The 17,977-nt window shown below is 40.8% G+C and overlaps 1 protein-coding gene across 2 annotated transcripts in view; it reads left to right on the top strand.

Annotated features, from left to right (window-relative positions):
* The window catches only part of PCTP (phosphatidylcholine transfer protein), a 454,446-nt gene that overhangs the window by 261,549 nt on the left and 174,920 nt on the right, over positions 1 to 17,977 (top strand). The gene's annotated exons all lie outside the window — the stretch shown is intronic.

The raw sequence follows: 17,977 nt of genomic DNA, 5'->3' as shown, positions 1-17,977 counted from the left end.
CTAGTCTTTCTGGTGTCTCCTTCGCATTGTTAAATGATCAGAATCTCTTTCTTCAAATCAGCTATTTCAATCGTCAATTTCTTGATATATTCTAGTGCGGTCTGTACACCCAGTACCATCCAGTCCCTGGAGCTGTGATTGGCCACAAAACTGAAATTTTCCCAAAACTTTGGAATGAGCCTCTTTGTAAATACATTGACCTATTTCTACAACCTTGGGTGGTTAAAACCAAGTCTGACATCAGAGACACTATGGATGTTATCAATATGGTTGATAATCCATTGTTTGTTGTACACAACCAAATGCTAGTGATCATGGATGTAGCCTCTCTTTACTTCAGCATTCTCCGGGACCAGACACACAAGGTAGTACGTGAGGTGCTCAACATAAGAGACAGTCCATCATGGATACCGATGGAATTCATTGTGGATCTACTTAGAATAGCAATGAATAAAAATATTTTTAAATACCAGAATGAGTACTATTTCCAGGCAAAGGGTGTAGCCATGGGAGCAGGCTTTGCCCCAGACTTGGCTAACCTGTACATGGATAAGTATGAAAATGAATGTATCCATAATATCAACATGCCTTTTCTAGAGAACATTAGTCTCTTGAAGAGGTATGTAGATGACGTCCTAATGATCTGGACTGGCGATGAACCTAGGCAACTGGCCTTTTTCGAATGGCTCAATGAACAATCCCTTGACATACAATTCACCTCCGCACATAGCAGGCATGAAATTCATTTTTTATACTCGAGCATAAAAGTGATGGAAGATACATTGTATACAGCCCTATCCAGAAAACCCATGGAACGTAATACACTACTCAACTATAGCAGCCACCATCCCAGTAATCTACGGGATAATCTGCCCTATAGGCAGTTCATGCATCTCCGCAGGAACTCTACACATAGGGCCGATTCCTTTCAAGAAACTAACCTTCTATTAATAAGACTATGGGAGTGGGGCTACCCCAAGGGACTACTTAAAAGGTCAAGGAAAAGGGCTTGGTACAGCCCTCGTGAAACCTTACTGGAGTTAAAACCTAATTGTGATGCCTCGGATAGTAGAATAGATTGTGTAACTATGTTTAACACAAGGAGCAATTCAATCGAAAAGATCATAAACAAATACTGGGAAATAATCTCAGATGAGTTAGAGGAGTCAGGAAGACAGCTCTTTGCTTTCAAAAGAGGCAGGGATATCCAGGACTATGCATTGAACAAGGAACTTGGAAAGTACATAAAAAGTGGCGGGAAAGAAGGCTTTTAACGTTTTTATCTTTTACATTTTTGTACACTGCACCTTGCACTTTCCTAAAGAGGACCCAGTCTTCACTGCACTTTACTGAAGAGGACTCAGTCTTCCAGACTGCCTATGCGTCGCTCTCTCTGATGACCTGCAGTGCCTGTATGTAAGAGCAACGCCCGCCCACAGCAAGGTCAGCGTGCTGGTCGTTCTAGCGCAAGGGGGGATAAAAACAGTAAGCACTGTAATGCTACTATTCGGGTTGGGAGAAGGGCTCCGCCTCAATTCCAGCTTCAGTGTATGGTATGCAACTTTTCATATGCGGTCTTGAACCTGCCTATAAGTGTAGCTGCCCATGGTCCCCCTTGTAGGAATAAAAATACATTCAACGTAGCACATCGGCCGCTGGTTAACCATACATTAGCCCAAAAGGGAAATTAAACCACCCAAATCTGGCTGTTAATGGGCAAAACGCTATATTGTTCAAGACTAGACCAGTGATTAAGTAGAAGTATGAATTTGAACTGCTGATGCAAACATCAAACCCGGATGTGGCCTTTCTAACAGAAACCTGGGCCAACGAACTGTCAGGGTCCAACGCTGCCATTGTTCTACCCTCAGGATACACAGTGACCAGTATGGATAGAATGGGCAAAAGGTAGGTAGCCTAGCAATTATCTACAGGTCTAGGCTCAAAGCCTCTTTTGAGCCTATTCAGCTACCTGGGGCAGAAGCTATGGCCTTGAACATTAAAATGTCAAACACCCTTTCCCAGTCTATTCATGTACAGCCACCTGGACCAAATGCCCTGTTCATCTAAGGATTACTGACCCTTATGGAATCAAGTTTGGAATAATCCACCTTCATGATATTGGGGGATTTCAATTTTCATCTAGAGAATAATAAGAATTTGGATACTTTCATTCTACTAGACACCCTAGAATGTCTTGAACTAACACAGCTAGTCTCAGAGCCCATGCATAAGGCCCTACATACTCTGGAAGGTATATTCACCAATAACCTCAATATCACAGTGGACAAAGTATCACCCCTTAACTGGATGGACCATATGGCTATTCATTTAGGGAAAACGGCAGCTTGCAGCCAAATAAACAGCTTCCGGCCAATATAAGGTTGTGGAAGAAAATCAAGAAAGAGGATCTTGTAGAGACACGAGATAAAAGTCCACGTCTGCTAATGGCAGATAACTTTGATGGCTGGATTAGATCATCTGCAAATCTGCTGGCCCCAGCAAGAAAAACTAAAGTCCGGAACAACAGAACCTCAGCTCCCTGGTTCAACTTAGACCTTAAACGTATTAAATCTAAGTGCAGAAAAGCAGAGAGTGCATGGAGGGTAGATTATAGTGATCAAGGCAAATATACCTATAACCTAGCACTAGCAGAGTATAAAACTGCTACTATAAGTTCTAAAACAAACTATTCTATTAAAGCGGCCAAAAACTCTTCAAGAGAGGTTTTTAAGACCGTCACCACCCTGTCCAAACTGTAACTGGTTCCCAGATCAAGCCCTTTGTGATAAAGTGGCTAATTTATTTCAGGAGAAGGTCAGAACAATCCAAGATGAACTCCCTGGCGTGGTTACAACATCGTTGGAACCCTTTTTAGCACCAGCGGAAGAGCTCATCTTGGACACCATGACATGTCAGTTGATCAGTTTTTCCTCTTTAATGGTGGACAATGTGAATGAGATGGTACTATTCACAAAATCTGGGCCCCTGACAAGATCAGCACTAAACTAACGCCGCTGCTAAATAACGTTATTAGGTCAGGAATCTATCCAGTTTCCTGGAAGAAAGCTCGCATTAGACCAATTTTAAAGAAAGCCTCTTTAGATACTCTAGATGTGAATAACTATCGACATATATCTTGCCTGCCATTGGCTGCAAAAATATTAGAAAAATCAATTAATCAAGATCTAATTTGTTTTTTAGAGGCCAATGAATCCGCTTTAATCATGGCAACAAAGGAAATTCGCAAACAGGTGGATGGAGGTGGCTTAGCCGTCCTGATACTGCTTGACCTATCAACCGCGTTTGATACAGTAAATCATCTGGTTCTGACGCAACGGCTGAAGGCAATTGGAATTGCAGGGGTGGCTCTAACACCTCTTACCTCGTTTGTTTCTTCTAGGGAACAGAGGGTGTGCTGGGATGATCTGATACCAGCATGATTTTCCTTTCCCTGTGGAGTTCCGCAGGAATCAGCCCTATCACCAACTTTATTCAACATATATGTCACACCGTTGGCTAAGCTAACGAGTGCTTACAGGTTCTCGTTGGTAACCTACGCCGATGACACGCAGATCGTCATCTCCATTTCCTCAAACACCGAAACTGTGGCAGGGAAATTACATAGTTGTCTGAAGCAAATCATAGGGTGGATGCACAAAAGCTATCTTAAAATGAACACAACCAAAACGGACGTTATGGAGTTTGGATTAGGGCCTCCAATCTTGGATTTATACTGATGGCTGCCAGAAGCAGGTCACTGCCCAAATCCCTCAGCGAAGGTTAGGAACCTAGGGGTTCAGTTTGACGTCCAACTAAATGTTGCCACACAGATTAACCAGGTGACATAATCCGGCTTTGTTCTGCTGAAAATCTTGCCTAATGTTTTACCGTACATTCCCTTAGACCGTAGAAAAGTGGTTATAGTCGCCTTAGTCCTCTCCCGCATTGATTATTGCAATGCGCTCTTTCTGGGTGTGGATAAACAACAACTGTTAAAACTTCAATCACTGCAAAATGCAGAAGCGCTAGTGCTGCTCAACATTCCCAAATATCAACATATCTCAAGTCATATTAGGGAGCTTCATTGGCTACCGATTAATCAGTGCATTAAGCATTGTACAGGATAGGGCCTGGGGACCTACAAAAACTTTTTCAGTGGTATCTACCTATTCGGAAGCTTAGATCGGCTAATAAACGATTAGTTCAGGTCCCCAGGATCCACAAAGTCAGATGGGGAGGCAGAAGTCTCTCATACGGAGCACAGAAGCTCTGGAATGAACTACCAGCCTTTACAAGGTTTCAGAATTCAAGACCTCAGTTCAGGAAAATACTAAAGACCTGGCTCTTCTCTGCTAGGGAATGAAGCCATCAGTTCCTCACCGCTAATTTCTGCTCTCCAGCTGCACATAGCACCAAGACGCCTCAGCATTCATACACTCTATAAGTCTCTTACTTACTTTCTTGCAATTATACTCTGAAACACCATACTAATTGTAATTCGGTGGATGTGATATATGCCATCATTTGCCCATGTGACAAAATACACGTGGGCCAAACACGACAGAAATGTAAGGCCAGGATTCTCCAATATTGCTTCAGTGTTCGCTGCAATACGCAAGGAGCTCCCTTAGTTGATCATTTCAGCTTACAGAACCACATGGCAGATAGCATATGCTGGTGGTGTGTTGAGAAGGTCCTATGTAACCCAAGAGGAGGTGACCTGTCGGCTGAACTTAGCATAAGAGAATGCAAGTGGATACACTTATTGGACTCAGTGCATCATAGGCTCAATGAATCTGAAGAAATATCCAGACAGGCCTCTCTTCTGAATACTAGCTGAACTGAGCTCAGTTTGCCCAAATACGTCTATTGGAATCTCTGACGTGATGTTCTTAAGACCACACTAATATGCTTAAATATTGTTTTTTCTATCTGGCACATTTTTGATCCCGCTGTTGGTAGTATAAGCGGATGGTGGTTGAGATAATAATCAACAATATGCCACACATCATTTGCCCGGAACTGACTTCTGTTAACCATATGTGTACGCTACATTAAGGTATATTTATTTATCTCTGACTAGCAAGCAACAAATGTGAATGACTGCATAACAAATGTAATGACGGCCATTACCACATAAATAACCATGCTCTGCAATACCAATATTTCCTAGAACCCATGCATATGTGAATAACGTTTACCCAATGTCTGTACCAATTTAACTAATAGTGGTTAATTTTTATGTTAACATCTCTTTATATAATTCTAATTTAGTAGAAATGTAATTCACAAAGAACGCAATGCATGTGTGTTCGTATATCACCATTTTTTCGTACATTATTAAAAACTGGGCGCATTAGGATCACTATTATCTATCTTACAAGGTTTGCAGTTTATGCCTCAGTTCGCTTATCACATATTCTCCATTCTTTGGCCAAAACAAAGCATGGGCGCAGTGTCCATGGATTTTTTTCCCTTTTCATTTCTCCCCATCGAGGCGTCAGCTTGCTGTGGTCGCTATGACGACCGCTCTTCGGAGACTCGTTGCCTCGTAACTGACGCTGTAGACATGTATGTGGACGCTGCACATTCCTTAAATAACTAAATTTCCCCTCTGCCTGGCGGCTTCCATTTGCTCCCGCTTTCTACTTAGACGATTCATTCGCTCCTTAATCGGTGAGCTGCTACATTTTCCTTTTTTTTTTTTTAAATACATGCCTAGGTTAACTATTGGTCTTTTGAAAGAATACCATACATCCGTATTCTTTACAACCAAACATATTGATTTTACACTTCCTTTCCCTACAGAGAATCCAACATGGCTCTCGGACTAAATTGAACCTGGCATTTTTGCTTGTTAAAAGCTAATTTGTAAGCTCTAGCATTTTATGCCCCTTAAGAAATTAACCCAGTTTCCTAAGGTAAGATTTGTATAGGATCAGTCTATCTGAATCTTTATTTGTGCATATAATTGGGACTGATTTATTCCCCCTTTTTTCATCATTCCCCATTTTGCTCCATATTTAGGCCAGAATAGTAAGGGGGGCATTTTAATCTATAGATACCCCATTAATTGCGTGATCCAAATACCTACATTCGAGCTTACGTCTCACTACAATTACAGGTGAGCAATTTGTGAATGTTTTGGCACAGACTTTCCTATGATTATTTCCTGTTATTGACACCAACACATATATATATATATATATATCTTTAATACACAGGTTGTTATTGGTGCTCAGTCCTGATGAAGACCCGCAGTGATATTTTTTAATTCAACACATAAAGGGTGGAAACATTGACGATAACAATTGGTGATCCCCTTTCCTGCCAAGCCAAACTCTTTTCCAATTTAAAAAGACAATTGCCTAGGCAGTTATTATTATTATTTTTTATGGGACACCCTACTGATTTATTAGTGTAACTTTCGTATCATTGTCTGTCTATTCTCATTCTTTGTTCATGTATGTATTTTTCATCATTGTATCGTTTTATAACAGTCCTGTGAGTTTTTTGTGATTGTCAATATTTTTTGCATCACTTCATGATACATGATTGACAATATATCTTACATGTCCAGTCTCTTTTTGATGTTGTATTTAAGTTCTTCTACTAATTTGTTTTCATTGGGGTGCAAATTAATTTACCGCGCTATGAGAAATGTTTGCTATTAATTTTTAAAAAATGGTTCGAAGAATGCTCATGTTAATTACGGTTTTGTAGAAGAAATATTCTCCCGACAGAACCAATTATTGTTGCATACCACGCACATTTAACTACACCAATTTCGGTGTGGAGTTGTAATGCATCCACCATCTTTTTCACATAGTCACCATTATATACTGGTGAACCAGATGATGTCATGAATCCTCTTTGTGACCATAACTGTCCAAAATCATGGACAACTCCAAAGCCAATCTGACTATCTGTAAATATAGTCACTCTCATTTGGGATGCTAAATTGCAGGTTCTGGTTAGGGAAATCAATTCTGCAACTTGGGCTGAGTTTATACTCAGAAGTCAGGAAGATTCCACAATTTCCTGGATTATGCAGACAGCATAGTCTTCTCTCAGGAAACCATTGTTTTCCTCAAAGATGAGCCATCCACAATTAACACATAGTCGCGTCTTTTTAAAGTCTCATCTTTTATGTTGGGTCTTGGCCTGCTGCATAATTCCGTGACATTTAGACCGTCATATTCAAACTTGTCTGAGTTTTCAGGTAGTGGCATTAAAGTACTGGGATTCAAAATCTGACATCTTTTCAATTGAATGTAATCTGAGACCAGAATTTGTTGTTCGTATCTGGTTATCCTTAAATTGGTCATGTACTGGGTGTTAGTTCTTGTAAGCAAAATCTCCACTGAGTGGGGCACCATTACAATTAAAGGGTGCCCCATTAATATGTTTTCCCATCTCTCCAGGCTGATAGTCACAGCAGCTACGGATTTCCAACAACCAGGTAGCCAAGCAGCTACGGAATCAAGGGCAATAGTGAAGTAGGCCACTGACCTTCTCCCTGCACCATGCATCTATGAAAGCACTGCAAGAGCGCAGCTATCCGTCTTATTGCAAAACAAATTAAATTGCTTGGTATAATCTGGCTTTCCCAATGCCGGGGCACAACAGAGACTTTCTCACAGTTCTAGGAAAGCTTTCATGCATTCTTTGTCCCTTGGAAGCAGATTGGGCACATCTCAGTCAGTCAGCCTTAGCAAAGGCATTGCCACCAGGGAAAAAGGTGGGTATCCACTGTCTACAGTAGTCAACCATTCCCAAAAAGATTGCACTGCCTATTCCTGCAAAAGACGTAACTTGAAAAATATTCTTTGCAAACTTCGTTTATGCCAACATGAGTTTCTCTTTTCTCTGCTTCATCTCTTGTGCATTACTACAGTACTTCACATACTTTGCGATCTCATCTAATGACTTAGTTTTCCATCAAATCACATTCTGCTGTATGTGCTAACTTCTCGCCGGTCTCAACCCAATCCCGAACCCCGAAATAAAGAATTCCATATCAGTAACTTCAAGATGACTCTCACCTGTATGCCGCTGAAATGCCTTTAGCAATCTTTCATAATAATCATGCACTGACTCTTTCACCTCCTGCTGAATTCTGTTCAATCTCACATAATACAAATCTTTTGGAGGCACATTGCCCTTCAAGAAAGTAATCATCTCATTATATTTATCAATCACAATAGGTGATGGTGCCTTCATACGAGATTCTCTCTGTGGCTCTGCATCTGGCCAATGTATAGCAATTTTGCTTTGAGCCCACCAATTATTTGGGAAAACAATGTCAAAGAAAGTGTTCATATCAATACACAGCACCTTTGAAATCTTGAGAAACCTTTTAAACTGTGTGTACAATTGCATTGGAGTTTTTTGGAAAATTGTTCATAAATTATTGCAAGGTCTCCTCTGCTGTAAGGTGCACAGGAGCATATAATGAAAAAATAAGGGACCCCCTGTAACTAATACACGTTTCTAGGACAGGGAAAATGCAGATAGCAGAACTGAATCGCTAGGCAACATAGTAGGTCAAACACATATGATAACAGACCTTCAAATGAGTATTAATAAAAAGGAACAACTTAATGTACCTGAAACTTAGCAAACAAATTATTTTATTTGAATTACAAAATCCTTTAAAAAGTGGCTAAAGACTACAACAAACAATACAAATAATGGATAACATGTCAATATCTACATTCCTTTATACAGATATTAAATTGCTGATAAACCTCATTTGGCTCTCTGTCTAGTATAGTAATATCAATCTGTTTATACTGTATAAGTGTAAATTGATGTTTATAAAATCATATAACAGACACAAACAACTTGATACAATTGCTGAAACAGATTCAGGAGCCACTCAACTAATAATGAACACACATCACATTAAACAGATAAAAATGTGGTACTGGTTCTTCAAAGTATCTCCGAGGCGCGTTTCGGCGAAAGTGCCACCTTCATCAGGAAACCACGTAGAAAAACATCATCTACAAAAACATGTTAAAGGTACATTAAATAATGAACATCTCCTCATATCAGAAATAAAATAAATAGTACTCTTAGTTTAGATTAAAGAAACACCTCCAATTTTTACCATGTGCTAATGTGATGACCAGATAATGCGAAAGAAACATGATAAATTAAAGGCAACATTAAAAGAATATAAATAAAGTTGTGCTCTTCGAGATATAAGTAGTCCATGAAAAAGTGTAAAGTTTCTCAAAATCCTCAGGTAAACAAAAAAAACAGAGAAATCTAATATAATTCAGAAAAGAATAATACATAGAGCTCACCATGACTGCCGTGATGGGGACAGAAATCCGAAATGCAGCTGAAAATAGACAACAACAACTGGACAGTATTGTCCATATAGATTGAAGTTACAACATTGTATTAATCAAAACAGATCAAAGAATCTGAAAATGTAACAAAAGTTGATACCTAATTGCTCAGTGAAAGAGTTGACCAATTGGATATAACTCGTCAGTTCTTGAAAGTCTATCTACAGAGAAGGTTGGATAAATGTCACCCTCTAATAAACCGGTTGTTCAGGAATGATCAGATATCTTTTTTTTGGTAAATGATATTCATATAAACACTAAATTAAATTTAGTTAAGAAGTCTCTCTCAAGTTCGGACATACCTTAGATATGAAATATAAGTATTTAATTCAAGAACTGACCAGATAGAAAATAATGATGGCTGCACATCTTGGGCCTCTGTGGTATTTAAGGGTGCAGAGTGTTAAATTATATCATGTCCACAGTCCTCACGTTTAAGATTTGAAGGTTAAACGTGACAATCAATGGGCCAATCCCAATATCTGTGATTGTAAACAGAAAAACAACAGAACCAAGATGACCAAAATTAAATGGGACAGAGCTAAACACCATTTAGTTTGTAAATACGTATAAGATCCTATATGATAAAAGACTGGCATGGACCCGCTCAGTATCTTGCTGACATGCTTACTCTAATGACGTAATCTAAAAGTTACAAGATGTCGCATGAACAAGATTACGTGCAGGTTTTTATATGGATAATGACTAGAAGCGTGTATCGCGCCTAGAAAGCTTATGTACTCAAAGAAGCAAAACAATAACTGAGCGCCTCAAAGATTTAGAAGAGTTAGATTAATATTTATTGTTTATCGTAGAACTGTAACAGAGGTGGTATATCTGTATGGCTCCTAAACATTAATGGCCATAGATGAACATTACTATCACAGAATGGCAAAACGTAGATTAAAAAATCAAAGCACTCATTAATTACATGCTAGGTAATTGTTCGCCAGTAAAAAGCTGACAGAACTGAGCAAACCTCTATCTAATGCAGGGAGAGAGTGATAAAGCTCTGTCTGGACACAGTGGAAAAGGATCAGCGGTCTTCCTTACTTAGGTTGAAACCGTCGTAGCCGAAGGATAATTCTGGTAGACTTGAAACATTGACGGGTGAATCGGCTGTTACGGGAAGAACAAAGTGCATCAGAATGACGTTCATGGACCAGTTAAAGGGACCGCATTCAACTAGTTGCAATAGGTCTCGCATTTGCGAGAGATTGAGCTATGAGCATTGTAAATGACAATGCCTTTTATCTATGTGTTTTGAGAACCTGCAAGAAGTGCGGAAACATGCACTTTACACTTATAGCCCTTGCTTATGAGAAGCAAGGCTGGCAGTACAAGAGGCACAGTTACTGCCAGCCTTGCTTCTTGGAAGCAACAACTATAAGTACAAAGTGCGTGTTTACACACCGCTTACAGGTTTTCAAAACATATAAATAATAGACATTGTTATTTACAATGCCAATAGATTAAACTCTTGCAAATGTGAGACCTATTGCATTGCAAATGCTTGTTTAAAAGGACCATCCAGTAAACATTGTAGCATCTCAATTACCTAGTCTTTTAGGAGAGTAATTTGGTTAATTAAAGTTGATTGTTTTGCATGCTGCATTCAGGTAAATAAAACAGTTTTAAGCCCTACCACTAACATCTGTCAAACACAACATAGAAAGCAGGAAACTCCTGCCCCACCTACTAGGAAATTGACATCTGATCCTCCAGAGACAAGCTGCATGGGGGAGTCTTGACCTGCAACAGAGGAGGTAAGTCTAGGTATCTAAGCCAGGTACCTTTGATTTGTTGCACTCCAGGGCGTCCCTCGTTTATAGCCACTTATTTGGTGCATTCTAGGACTTGTAGGCACATTATTCACAGTTTGAATGGTGAGATCCGCTGTAAATCTCTTTGTCTGTGTTGTTTTGCCCAGAGAAAAAGGAAGTGGGTATGGTGTTTCCACTTCTCCAGTAACACCTCCATATATAAGCAGACCCTCTGTGCCTAGATCCTAAATCGTGCAGTAACGCTTGGATGGGGGTGACATTTCCCAACCAAATTGTGGCCTACTTTCAATTTACCTCATATGGGGAAAAAAGGTATCAGGCTTGTATACAAGTAGCTTTGCACTTTTAGAATGAGCTATGTAGAAGTGCCTGTGAATGATTCAGCACTTTGTTACATTGAAGACTGGGAGGGATAAGCTGCGGTGCTGAAGGTGTAATGCACAGTGCAGATTAAGAAACCTACTAATCTTTTGGAACGTTAATAAGGAGGAATGTGGTGACATGCATTAAAGCAGCCCTCAACCAGCAGTCATCTTGTCTTAAAATCTTTAATATGGCTGGCCAAGTGGGCATTAGTTTGGTATGGTAGATGGCTGATCTGCCACTGGCCAATGCTGTCCAAAGAGGTCAGTCTGAAAAGATACAGCCATTTGCCGGCTATGTCAAGGGTTTATTATGCCACAAACACATCTGCAACAGGCATACAAAAATGTATTTCAAACATTGTAAGGTCGTACAACAACCCCATTCCCCTAAGCCATTGTGATTAGTTTTGTGTAATCCAATTTTCACTGTACCTGGTAAGGTGGCTGTGGCCGCCCTCTCTATATTACTGAGGGGTGTAATGAGGACGAGAGCCCACTGTGCGTTAAGATGTGTCTACTTTTACCGGGTAAGCAAGCTTACTGCTCCCAATAATGAAACCGCTTGAGGCACAGATGTACCAAGGCATGACGTAAGTACCTAATTATGCCAGTGGTTGGGATTACATTTCAATGGTTGGTATTTTGTGACTTGCCCTCCTGCACGTGTTTCTGCCACTGGCACTTCAACTCAGGGTGTGAGCCTGACTCGTGGGTGGGCGACACATCATCGATAGTAAGATCACCAGATGACTCCACGTCACCAAGAATCCTCTATCCTGCGATTTTATTTCCCAAATGTTAGTTTTCGGCTGTGTTAGTTCACTTAATCAACTGCAGAGTACCAAGACCACAACTCCCAAAAGGCATTATGATGTTAAACGAAAACCGAGGGCTTGGGCACCGTGTCCCGTGTGACACGAGTCCCCTGGTAATCTTACTGTCCTGGGAAGGTTCAAAGGCGTGACATCACACTGGACAGAGCGACAGACCGCTGTAAATTGCTGGCACTAGGTGCCTGACTGGCAAGCACGGAGGGAGGAAGGAGGAGAGGGCAGAAAGATCAGATCACCAAAACCGTGCTTCCAGGAAACCCAAGTGCCCACTGAGCAAATCCAGAAAAAGTATAAATATTGCTGAGGATTCACTGGGAACAAAAGTCTTACCGATTAAAATAAAGCACTCTTTCTATCACTGATGTAAATAAACAAACATCCAACCGCAAGGGCGCTGCAGGCCTTACCGGCTTAGATAAAGTAGTAACCCATTAGTAATGAAAAGTGAGACAACAAAGAAATGCGCACCTTGGTTCTATAAAAACTTGAATGGTGAACGGACATTAGTGAGAGCTATGAAAAAGAAATGGTAAAATAAACGGCAATGCTCAAATAAAAAAAAATGGAAAAACGTCTTAAGGATCATAGCTACTCACTTTCAGAATGAGGTGGATGAAGCAGGAAGCAGGCAAAAGCATTTTTACTTGCGAGGAGCAAAATAGCCATTCCTCCTCCCCCGCTACCTCACCTGGATAATTTGGAAGGACTACGAAGTTTTCTTCAGACTGGCAGGGCTATGGCAGAGTCCGACTCCAGTAAGCCTAAGAACAAGCTGTCTCTTCGTGCACATCTCCTGTCTGTGCAGGCACAGCGAGCAGGAGACGGAGAGACAGGAGATGTGCACGCTTACACATGACCCGTACGTGAAAGGAGATGTGCACATGTACGCATGACCCATATGCGTGCACATTTCCTGTCCCCCTTCCGCCGAAAAACCAACAACAATAGATCTCGCCAAGTTGAGCAGCGCATGCACTGCGTCGCTAGGCGAGACCTAAAAAGAAGAACTAGATGGATACTTGCAATGGATAAAGGGTAGAAGAATGTTGCCTAATGCAGATAAAAACAGCTGAAACACAGTTACAAGCAAGATGCTGTATAGAATGCCAATATTTTCTCGGACAATGGAAAAATGACTAAACAATGAAAAAATGACACTAACAAAGATCAAAGCTCTTAAATAGACAAACGTTGCTTGTAAAGATGACAGAAAAAAGGGCATCCGAATGGAAATTATGGATTTTACTGCTTTAGGTGTTATATTTGATAGCATTCTCCCGCTGGATTTCATTGTTCAATCCTTTTTTATGATTATTAAGGACAAAAATCCAGAACACCTCGCATTGTTTTCGTATCCCGGTACTTTCTGGCTCCTGCATAGTTTAAATTTTTTCCAGATTGTGCCATCTAATGTCTTTAGTGGTATGTTTATTTTCCTGATAATGCTTCACTAGTGGTGCAGATATTTTCACAGTGCAAATTGCTGAACAGTGTTCAGTGAGGCACAGGATCATACCCTCCACCTGGTTTCACTTAATGGGTAAGTCGAAGCTTCCTTCTTATCTGAAGGACCCGGAGGTGGCTTCCACCTAGCCTCAGCTATTTCTACATGACTCTTTTTCTTTTCATGTTTCTTTGCCCATTTATTATCACATTTTTCAAATGCACTCCATTTGCTAATACTCTTTTCCAATTCAACAATGTCGTATCATATTTCTTAAGAACACATTGTCTCAATTGATTCAACATCCAACTATACCCTAAAACTTTTCTGCAATGGGACCTTTTTTGAAATTTCAACTTCGTATTTATTTGCCTCTTCAGTCAGTTTGTCATATACTGTTGCGGCTCTCCTAATGATTTATTTACATAGATACATCAGTTCTTTTTCTCGATATCGATTTATGTTACAAAGATCCAAACATCTTCTAATTCTATTTTTAATTTTGGGACATTTAATAGTCTCCTCTACTCTGCCTTCTGACTGACTTCCAAACATTCCGCACATTCGTATTGGTTATGACTCTGGCAGCGTCCTCAAACCATGGGGGAAAAAATCACACCCTCCAACAAATTTGTCTCACCCTGTGTTGTTTGTTTTGTAAAGACTAATCTTTGTCCTTTTAGAGATTAAATAGTCTGTGGGTGTGACCATACAACAGTCTGGGAATACTGTGAAGTTGGGATAATCCCCCAACAGCTCTTGAAATTGCTGTATTTGGGATAATACTTATCAGGGCATTTGACATGCACATCTCTACTGACTGTGCTGTAATCACCCTAATAACGGGTGCTGGTGCAGCTACTATCAAAGCAGTTACAATTGTAGGCATTTCTTTTTTATATAATGTTAATTCTGCCACCTTTTTGTTAGAATACATGTTGCACAGTTGCTGGCCATACTATAAATGTTATGAGTGTTTTAAAAAAAGATTGTTTTAATAAATCATTTTACATTAGAACATTAATTTGACAGTATACAGCGAGTAGGAACAAATACCTTATGCACACATAGTGACTTAATGTGATAATAGACATTGCATTTAGAGAAATGGTGGATAACCAATATAGAGCCACGTACTTAGCAAGGTGAATGTCACAAACATGAAATACACTTATGATCAGGTACCACATTGTACAGCTTATTCAACTGCTCTTTTATACAACAGCATTTAAAAAGTCACCTGAAGTAATAACTAGCTTGTCTATTCAACGTCTTCTCCTTCCAGTTCACCAGTTTCTTTCCCCACAAGATATTGTTTGTATATTCCCCCAACAAAAATTTGAGGACAATTTTGAGGAGGTAATAGTTTGTTATAAATGTTTAACTGCGTATTGCAATAGAGCATATCTTTAGACTAATCAGCTCCTTTCGGGGCTGGCCCCTAGCCCAGCACATTGTAATTCTGCGTTTAGCGATCCAGAAACCCATGGCTATCAGGCATCTAACCCCCTTCTTCCGATTTTTAGTGTACCTCAACAATGCTAACATTGGACCTGGCATCAGTGAGAGACCAGTGATTTCATTTAAAGTATGCATGACCCTTTCCCAAAATTCTGCCATCTTTGGGCAAAGCCAGGCGACATGCATTAACCCAGTCACTATTTCCGGGCATCGATTGCAAGTTGCAGTGTCCCTTAAGGCGTAATTAAATAATCTCTCTGGTGTGTAATAGACCCTGTTAAGAAATTTAAAATGGATGAGGTTATGCCTACCATGGAGCGAAACACGCTGCGTAGCTTTGCAGCAATATCGCCATGTGCTATCATTTTTAACTATCTCAAGGCCATCTTGCCATTCCCGCCTGGCTTTGACGAACTGCGTCCTCCTGACCTCTTGTGTCATATTAGAAATTGTGGTAATAGTCTTACTAGGGGAAGCAGAGCACAGGAGAAATGACAGGTACAGCAACTCAGGAGGTTCCTGCATGTCATCGCCAAGTAGATTGTGCAGTGCATGTTTGACCCTGTAGAAGAGATATAGTGGGAGCTGCATGGATTTATGCCCCTCTGCTACAGTCTCTGCCCAACCCCTTGCGCAACCATTACAAACAAATCACCCATCTTACTAACTTTAAGTGCCGTTAGAGCTTGTAGTACTTTTTTTTCTTGGCTAACTGGAAGCCGGTGACACAACTCTACTGGAATCAGAGGGGAGTACAGTAGAGCACCTGCCTGTCTGTTTAAGAGGTCCTGCCATGCATGGACCCTGGAATTAATAGAGTCCAGAATGCTAGTTCATCTGCAAGGGGTCTGGAACAGTTTTTGGGGTAAAGTTAAAGGGTCAGTAACAATCCTTTCGATCTGTAAATGTGGAATGTTCTGTGGACTGTGTATCCAATAATGCTCATGGGAGCACTGGGACACCCAGTAATAGAGTTCCAAGTCTCGGGCTCCGAGGCCTCCCATTGAATAGGGTAACATGAGCATGTCCCATTTGACTCTAGGGTGTTTTCCTGCCCAAGCTAATTTTATTACTAATGAACAGAGAACATTAAACATTTGTTTGGGGAGTAGAAACAAAAATAAAAATCTAGGTAGGACAATCATTTTCATAAGAGAAATAAGGCCTATAAGAGATAAAAGGAGGCACGTCCATTGAGTAATATCTTCCTCAAGTGTGGAGATAGCTTTTCTGTAATTCTCATTTAGCACTAGATTCAAGAAGGCATGGACTTGTGTGCCTAAATAGCGAACTGGGTCATTGAGCCATTGCAATGGGTAGGCCAACTCTGTTGGTGCCATAGCGGCAGTTAAGGGGAAAATAATGGACTTAGCCAAATTGACTTTGAAGCCTGATATGGCGCCAGATCTCGTTACCTCATTAAGCACAAGGGTCAGATTGGTCCCTGGATTCCAGACATATATCAGCATATCATCCACGTGTGCAGACACTATGAGATGATAATTGGGAAACCTTAGTCCCCTGTGCCCGTGATATTCCATTAATGCACACGCCAATCAATGGATCTGCAACTATGGCGTATAGCAGTGGGGATAGTGGCATCCTTGCCTTCCGCCTCTCGATATCTCGATGGAAGATGTAACCGAATCACCAACTCAGACCCTGGCAGTTAGCATCTGATTTAAAACCGCAACCAATTGGGGGAAGACCTCACCCACTCCAACTCTTCTTAGCACTGCTTTCATAAATGCCCATTCCACTGAGTCAAAAGCCTTCTCTGTGTCTAAAAACACAGCAGCAGCCCTGACTTCTGGTTTAATATGCTATATCGCGCCAAATACAGTTCTCAAGTTATATGTGAGCGTATGCCCTAGGACAAATCCAGCTTGCTCCGGCCCAACTGGAATAGGGACTAGGGGAGCCAATATGTTTTCCCAAATTTTAGCAAAGATTTTTGTATCCACATTTAGCAGGGACAGTGGCCTATAGGATGAGCGTTCTTCGGGGTTTGCCTGGCTTCAGCAGAGTCCGAATTAAGGCCTCCCTCATTGTGGGGGCATCGACCAGTTCTCTACCATCTTCTCAAAGAGTGTTATTAAGTAAGGAATGAGAAGTTCTTTATATGCTTGGTAGAAGGTCACTGTGAGTCCGTCCTGCCCTGGAGTATTACCTTCACGCATAACATCAAGCGCAGTCCGTATTTCATTGGGATGCAGCGGAGCCATTAGATGCTCCCTATTGTCATTGGTAAGCTGTGGCATTTGTATGTACTCTAGGTATTCAAGCACTGCTATATCATCTGGCTCTACCTTAGAGCTGTTCAGGTCTGCATAGTTTGTGAAAAATCTGTCGGCCATATCCGATGGCTTTTGCAGCAGACCACCATCCTCACCCCACAAATCCACAATCTCACCAGATTCTCTTTTGTACCTGAGCAGCGCAGCGAGAACTGAGCCTTGGCATTCACTCTCACCGTAAGTTTTAGCGGTAGCATATTTGCCTATAGGCTTCACTTCACCATCCGCCAACTCATGGTATTTCTCCAGCGTTTTTTTAAAGCTCCTCTGAGACCCCAGTGTCCCCACCCTACAAGAGTGTCCTTTCCATACCAGCTAGTTGTAATCAAGTGTCATCAACCTATTTCTTAATGAGCGAAGCACCCCCTCATGCTTGGAGATGGTCACCCCTCTAATGAACACTTTAACCGTTTCCCATACATTAGTGA

Source organism: Lissotriton helveticus, chromosome 7 (assembly GCF_964261635.1).
Source record: "Lissotriton helveticus chromosome 7, aLisHel1.1, whole genome shotgun sequence".
Lineage (NCBI taxonomy): Eukaryota > Metazoa > Chordata > Amphibia > Caudata > Salamandridae > Lissotriton > Lissotriton helveticus.
This window is presented reverse-complemented; position numbering and strand designations above follow the sequence as displayed.